The sequence below is a fragment of the Octodon degus genome, unplaced genomic scaffold (genome assembly GCF_000260255.1).
Source record: "Octodon degus isolate 3935 unplaced genomic scaffold, OctDeg1.0 scaffold00030, whole genome shotgun sequence".
NCBI classification, from domain to species: domain Eukaryota; kingdom Metazoa; phylum Chordata; class Mammalia; order Rodentia; family Octodontidae; genus Octodon; species Octodon degus.
This window is the reverse complement of record NW_004524606.1, coordinates 15,938,564-15,947,100: the sequence shown is the minus strand read 5'-3', so window position 1 is coordinate 15,947,100 and position 8,537 is coordinate 15,938,564.

Below are 8,537 nucleotides of genomic sequence, written 5' to 3'. Positions count from 1 at the left end.
CCAGGGAAGCGCTTACTCCACTGAGCCATCACCCAGGCCCCCACTGCTCGTTTTCTAGGACGTTTATTCTCCTAGTTTTCTTCTTAACTCCATGACTGTTCCTCTGTTGCTTCCTTTGTTGGTTTGTTCTCCACAGGATAACTAGAAACTCAGAGCTAACTACAGACCCACTTCTGTAATAAATCATTCACATATATGTGTATGTCTTATAGATACCCTCCCAAGTCTCATTTGCTCATAGGTAAACTTATTTCTTAAATTATTTTATACTCAGTTTCTCAAAGGTGAAAATAAAGAAAAGATTCTCAAAAGAGAAAGAAAAAAAAATGACATAGTGATGTGCTAATTTGCTTTATAGTAGGTTTCTAAGGAGAAACTTTTAAAGCCTGGACAAAATGATAGAAGATTTTCACTGAGCTAATGAAAAAAAAATCTGTCAGTTGAGAGTACTCTATCCAGTGAAGCAAGCTCTTAGGACATAAAGAGATAAGTCATGCCCAGACAAAGGAGAGCTGAGCCTAAAAAACTCCATTAGACCTATTGTCTCACTGAACAAAAACAAAGAGTCAAAGCCAAAACAGGAAAAATAATAAAAACTACACTGTTATTATTATGAGATAGGCAATATCAAAAGATATAGAGTGGACTATCAGCAATACAAAATGTAGAAAGGGGTAGAGTACAAGTGTAGATATTCTATTAGTACTTTTTTAAACTTTCATTTCTGTTCTTATCTTTATGATTATTTTATATTGCTACCACTTCAAAGAGTTGGTTATAATGAAAAGATATTTTGTAAACCTCATTGTAAACACAAAGCAAAAATCTATACAAGTCAAACTAAAAATATTAAGGAAGAAATCAAAACCACATTATCAGTCTAACTCACTGAACCACAAAAGAGCACTGTGAGAGGAGAAGAGGCCAAGGAGACTGGAATCCAAGTTTATAAAATGGTTGCAGGAACACTTTGCCTGTAAACAGTCATCTTCAATATCAGTGGATCAAATACTCCAATTAAAAAAGATTGACTGGATTGATAATGAAATAAGACTAAACTATGTGGCTTATAAGAAATCCATTCACTTTAGAGGGTATTCAGAGACTTCCAGAGAAAGCATAGAGCAAGATATTAAATGAAAATGAAATTTAAGAAAGCAGGAATAACTACACTTATGCAGATTTTTAAAAGTCCCTTAAATAATAAATAATAAAAACAGAAAATAAAACATCTTTTATGATAAAAAGTCAATTCAACAAAGGAAAACACTTCTAAATATATATGCATTCAGTATGTATGTATGTGTTTTATTTCTGCCTTTGAGAAATGCAGTAGGGCTAGTTGACATGAATTTGCACCTCTAAATGCAAATCAGTTTTGGTAAAAATTAATAGTACTATCAGTATGTCAAAGTCTACTATCTATATTAAATTTGATATTTTGATAATGTGCAGTCCTATATACATTAGACAACTGCAGTTTTTAGAAAAATAATAAGCTAAATAATTTGAATAAGACTGTTGGTCAAAGCCATAATTATGTTTCAACTAACTCAAAATATTTGTTCAACTGTTTCTTTACATATGTCTTTTTCTTTTTGTCCACTCCATCTTGTTTTTGCAAGGTACCCTATCACCCATCCTAGCAAAAGTATTTTTGATGACATAATTTCTGTAGTTCAACATCTAATGATGTTGACCTATTTGCAGAACAAAATAGCTTTCATATGTTGTAGAGAAATTACCTGAGATATATCATTCAATACTGTTGTGGACTGGCCAAATAGCTCAGCAGATTAAAGTGCTTGTTTAGACAGATGCAGTGGCTGGGGATCAATCCCCAGTTTTCAGTGTTGATCCAGCCCCAGGGTGCTCTGAAATGGCGATTGAGACTGGCATGGTGGTGCATGCCTGTAATCCCTGCTCTTGGTAGGCTGAACACACATGGATCACTAAGAGTCTGATCTGTGTAGTGAGACCCTGTCGACCCTGTACTAAAATACAAAAAGGAGAAAAAAATACTGTGAGGTATAATTCAAGAGAAGCATTATCAGATTATCTGTGTCTCTTAGTACAGCATATGGTTAAACAAGCAACTGCTTAAAGCAGGTAGACCTATGTTTGAGTTGGTAAACTTACATAAGGGATGTAAACCCTCTGAGACTCACAGAATTCAATTTATATAATGAAAAAATAATCAAATTCATTGCATTGTTGTGATAGTAAATGAGAAAATATATGCATATGGGTAAATGTTTGTTCATAACCTAGAACACTGTTCAGGAAACATTTTTCATCATTACTTTTCTGGACAGTGATAAAATGTGAAAAAACATTATAAACAGATTATAATTAAAGATATGCATACTGATTAAGAAGAGATATAAACACTCTGCATACATTGCAAAATATGTTTTGGAGACAATGACCCAGACTTCTACTGTGTAGTTCCCTGGGGAACATTAGGCATTGCTGGGTGAATTATAACTGTGGAAAATACAAGATCTATCATATAGAATATCACAGAGGTAGAATAAGTTTTTCCTCAAAATGTTCACAGAATAATCCCTGTCACCTATGAATAGGATATGTATATGGTAAAAATTTAGATAGAAGGTGGAATTAAGATTGTTAATGAGTTTGTCCTTTTTTTTTTTCAGAACCGGGGATTGAACTCAGACCCTTGTGCTTGCCAGGCAAGCACTTATTTTACTGAGCCATCTCCCCGGCCTGAAGTTTATCTTAAAGTAGGGTACTGTTTCAGTTAGTTTTCATTCATTTCTGGGACAAAAAACCTCATACCCAAAATTAAGAAAAAAAAAAAAAAAGGTTTATTTAGCACACAATTAGTGAAGGTTTCAGTCCATAATCTTCTGGTTCCAAGGCAGACTGTCACATAGCATAGGGCAGAAGCTCATGGTGGTGGAAAATAACAAAGAGAAAAGAGAGAATCAGCAGCCACAGCATCTAGCAAGTCTCTCTTCCTTCCATGCTGACTGTGACGAAAGCAGTTCCTCAGAGGAAGTGCTGCAGAGCATCTTTCTTCCAGTCCCTTTATATATGCTTTAAGTGCTGAGACATTCTAGGGTGGGATCTCCCCTCCCTAGGGAGAATCCCCAATCCCCAGGGCATGGAATAGTCTAGCCAATCCAGCCAAGCCTTCAACTTCCCAAGTTGACTCAATGTATGAATCACTACAGATACTTATCCAGATGGATCTGTATTATTACAAGCATCCTTAAATGTGAAAGAGGGGGCATAAGAATCAGAAGAAAGAGTTATGTGCTATGAAGTAGACTCAGTTGGATATTTTGGCCATGAAATCAAAAGAGCATCTCCAGTCAGTGGCTTCTAGACGCTAGAAATGTATGGACAGTGTATTTCTCTCCAGAGCCTCCAGAAAGGTATGCAAATCAATTGATGAGTTGAATTTAGACCACTGAGAATAATTGCTGACTTTTAACCATAAAAATTATAATATAACACATTTGTTTCATTTTAAATTACTAATGTTTTGGGAATCACTTAAAGTAGTATTGAAAAGTTCGTTTAAAGAAAGAGCTACAAAAACATCAATTATATAAAACAGAGGATAATTATTTTCTCCCAACTAAAGTTTGAGAGAGCCTCTACTTCAATCTGGGAAAAGGCATTTATGAAAACCCAATGGCTAACATAATCCTAAATGGGGAAAAACTGAAATCTTTTACTCTTAGATCTGGTACAAAACAAGGATGTTTTCTATCACCACTACTATTCAATATACTTCTGGAATCATTAGCTACAGCCATTAGAAAATAGAAAGAAATAAAAGGAATAAGAATAGGTAAAGAAGAAGGTAAATTATCTTTATTTGCATATGATAAGACACTTTACTTGGAAGACCCAAAAAACTCCACCAAGAAGCTACTAGAATTAATACAGAAATTCAGTAGCATAGCAGGTTATAAAGTCAATACCCAAAAGTCAATAGCATTCCTCTACACAGGCAACAAAGACATTGAGAGGGAAATTATAGAAACAATACCTTTTACAATAGCACCGAGCAAAATGAAATACATTGGAATTAATCTAACTAAAGAAGTCAAAGATCTTTTCAGGAAAATTACAGTACTCTGAAAAAAGAGATCATAGAGGATTTCAGAAAATGGAAACATATTCCATGCTCCTGTATAGGAAAAACCAACATTGTGAAGATGGCCATACTCCCAAAATTGCTGTACAGATTTAATGCAATCCCTAGCAGACTACCACTGACATACCTCACAGAGCTAGAGAAATCATTCCTAATTTTATCTGGAACCAGAAAAGACCTAGAATAGCAAAGGCAATCCTGGGCAATAAAGACAAGGCAGGAGGCATTACAATTACTGACTTGAAATTATACTACAAGGCTACTGTGATAAAATCAGCATGGTACTGGTAAAAAAAAATAGACCTGAGGATCAATGGAATAGATTAGAAGACTCTGAAGCTGCTACAAACACACTCAGCCACCTTATCTTTGACAAAGGGGCCAAACATACTAACTGGAATAAAGATAGCCTCTTCAACAAATGGGGCTGGACAAACTGGTTCTCTACATGCCGAAAGCTAAAACTTGACCCAGGTCTATCACCATGCACTAAACTAAAGTAAAAATGGATTATAGATCTAAACATTAAAGCAGAGACACTAAATCTCCGGGACGAGAAAGTAGGAGGAACTCTTGAAGACATAGGGGTAGGCAAAGACTTCATAAACAGAAATCAAATCGCATGCGAAACAGTTGAAAGAATTAACAACTGGGACCTGCTCTTACTGAGAAACATTTCTTTTTTCACATCAAAAGAAATTACCAACAAAGTAAAAAGAAAACCCACACATTTGGAAAAAATCATGACAAATAAGTACTCAGACAAAGATCTGCTATGTAGAATTTATAAAGAACTAAAAAACACTAAGACCCCCAAATTTAAAGACCCAATCCAGAAATGGGCATCTGAGATGAACACACGCTTCTCAGAGGATGAAATTAAAGAAGCAAATAAAAATATGAAAAAATGTTCCACATCACTAGCCATCCACGAAATGCAAATTAAAACAACATTCAGATATCATCTCACCCTAGAAAGAATGGCTATCATAAAGAAATCAACCAATAAAAAATGTTGCAGAGGCAGTGGGGATAAAGGAACCCTTTTCCACCGCTGGTGAAAATGTAGACTGGTGCAACCGTTATGGAAATCAGTGCAGCGACTCCTTAGAAATGTTAGACTGGAAATCCCATTTAAACCAGCTATTCTTCTACTGAGAATTTTCCCAGAGGATCTGAAAACATATCATAGGAATATATGTGTGCCTATGTTTATAGCAGCACAATTTGTGGATAGCCATATCTTGGAAACAACCAAGATGCTCATCACCTGAGGAATGGTTGGAAAAGATGTGGTATTTTACACAATGGAGTATTACTCACCTATAAAGAATGATAAACTTGAAGCCTTTATATTGAAGTGGATGCCACTTGAACATATACTCATAAGTGAAATAAACCAGACACACATGTGTAACTGTCATATACTTTCCCTTGTATAAGAACTCAAAAGAAGAAATACAAATAGAAAGGTATAACACAAGTAAAAGGAAAGCAGGATCTTGAGGATTAACTAATCAAAACTGAAAGGAGAAGAGCTAGGAAACATGACAATGTCAAGCCATAGTTATATGTAGAATATGGGCAAGACAATGATCCTGAGTATCTCCAGAAGATTTTTTAATCTAGCAGTTAATTGGAAAGATTCTCACCATGACTAACTGTATATACTGATACCTGTGAACTAAGCAACTGTACTGAAGATGGCAATCTGTAATAGTAGCTTCATGCTTGGAGTGCCTGTCATTCTGGTCTTCTGAGTGCGGGCTATTTGTCATGATACACCAGTTGCTGCTATGCTGTCTCTCAGGTAGATGATTTTTCAAAAAGAAGAGGGTGGTGAATGAAGGCAAGAGATAGGAAATGGAATATTGTGGGACTGTCTTGGTTCAAGGTTGTATATGGTTAGATTTTTGGACTTACGTGTAAACATAAGAAGTGTATAATTCTTTATGCCTATTTATAAAATAGATTCTAATTTTTAAATGTTTTTTCATCCTATTCTACAGGTACTTAAAGTTCAACATATCAATACTTGATGAAAAATACCTGTTCCATGTTACGCCTAAGATGTTTGATATTCAGACATGTAGTGAGGTTAAGCTTAACAGCCTAGGTTGTATGGTAAGAACAATAAGCTTGTCTTCTGGATGGTTAACAACCTAAGTTTGCAGAACAAAATTAGAGAAAAAGGAGGGCCAAAAGGAAAGCCAGCATTTTGGCCCTAGCCTTCCAAGGTCACTTAAGTCTCAGGACATATGAGCACTTCTACTATAACGTCATGCAACTCGGTAGTGTCCCAAATTTTCTGATCAAGGAGATTATAGGGTCAAAGAGGAAAGTCATCGATGATGTGTAGTGTGCCTAAGGAGAGTCACATGGAGAGAAAACATTCTCTCAGGCTTTCACAGAGAGCACATTGGCCAAGCAATTGCTGTGACTCATCCACATGGCTGCAATGACAAAGGTTCTACAACCTTAGGTACAGGATCTCAGGATAAATCCTGAGGGGATTTCACTGACCTTATCAGACCCAAAAGCTACAACTCTTGTTGCATAGGTCCTGCTTTACCTTGGTCTTAACCATCCAGCAGAAAAGTATGAAAACGAAGTAGAAGAAGTAAAGCCATGGTGTTATGTTGAGCTGTAGGGGGACTCAGATCAACAATTTCTGACATTTCTGGTGAAGCAGAAGACCCAATACTATTATGGACTACTGAACTCTTTTAGAATATTTTGCTGAGTTTACACACCTATAATATTGAAATAATGGAACTTAACAAAAAAAGAGGATACAGATGAATGTCCATTTTGTATCTGTGTATTCAAAGTGGTTAGGATAGATATATAGTTACATTCTCTTAATGATTAGAGGGATTTATTCTAATGGTGTTTGTAAATAGAATATCAAGTCCGCATCTTGTATAGCAATTAACCACTAGGAAGAATGTATGCAATGTGTTAATTATTGAAATTTACCTACCAATTTGGTTTGAAACTGTCTCATTGCTAGATGTTTCTCAATAAAATTATGGAAAAGAAAGCAACAAAGAGAGAGAAAGTGGAAAAATTAGGAAACAAGTTAGGAGCAAAACCATACATGTATGTGCACAAGTTGGATAAAGCAATAATCCTAAGAATTTCTGTCAGGTTTTTGAAAATAGCACTTAATTTGTAGAATTCTCACCATGACTAACTCTCCATGTTGATATTTGTGAACTCAGCAACTACATTGAGTGCAACTATGTGTAATACTAAAACCATGCTTGAAATACCTATCATCTTGGTCTTCTACATGTGTACCATTTCTAATGTCCTATCAGTTATTACTATATTCTTTAAAGTAAATTTTTAAAGGTAGTAAAAGAAAATGAGAATCAAGAACAAAAATTTAAGATTTCTTGAAAGCATGTGGTAATATTCAATCATATGTCCCATTTTGCATAACTATATCTGTTAATCTGAGCAACAGATTTGATGACAAAAATAGAAAACATATCAATCACTTTTAATCAGCTATTCTTGTTTTGTAAATCTGTAATGTATGTTTTGTTACATGTTACCATGTTTCAGTCTCTGCTTTTGTTTTTCTTGTTCTTGTTTTTACTCTTTCAAATAAAAGAAAATTATAATAAAAAATAAAGTTTGAGAGACTAATATAGATTGATTACATAAATCTGCACTTCTTTAATAGAAGGTGAAGAAAATGAGACTGATTCATTCTTTGATGGATGGATTCAGCAACTGTCTTGTTTTTAGTATTTTATATGAAGCTGTAACTTGATACTCAATGTACCTTGGTAATAAAATATACTCAGCGTGTATCTTAAGGGCTAATTTGCTTGCTCACCCTAAATCTTTCACATAGCAGTAGAAGCAGTATTCTTCAGATAGAGAACCTGCTTTTAGTGATAGGTTAAAAATTCATTCTCCTCCTCTTCTTTCCCTACTACCTCGAATACTGAGTCTGCACTTACCCGACAATACAATGCTGGTTCTGGTGATTTCATGTTGTATTTTCTGTGAATGAGTAACAAGTACAAGAGCTCTTACCTCAGTTGTCTGCCGCATCAAACCATTTTCTCCAAAAGAGGGTTGTCGTAGCTATTTTTTAAAGGAAGAAGACATATTTCAATGTAGTATGGAAAGATTTAACCCATTTACAATGATACTTTCTATTTTTATTGTGATGAAGCAAATAAAGTTAAACATACTACATTTGTTGATGAGTATACTTTTAACATATTGCCGAAGTGAAATTAAAATGCACATACAATGTAGGCAGAAAATGTTAAAACTGGTATTGTATGTATTATTTTTGATAAAAGAGGAAATATAAAAGGCTTAAGTATACTACTCAATCAAAACCAACAAAATCAATCATTTGTACTTTTGTGATTGA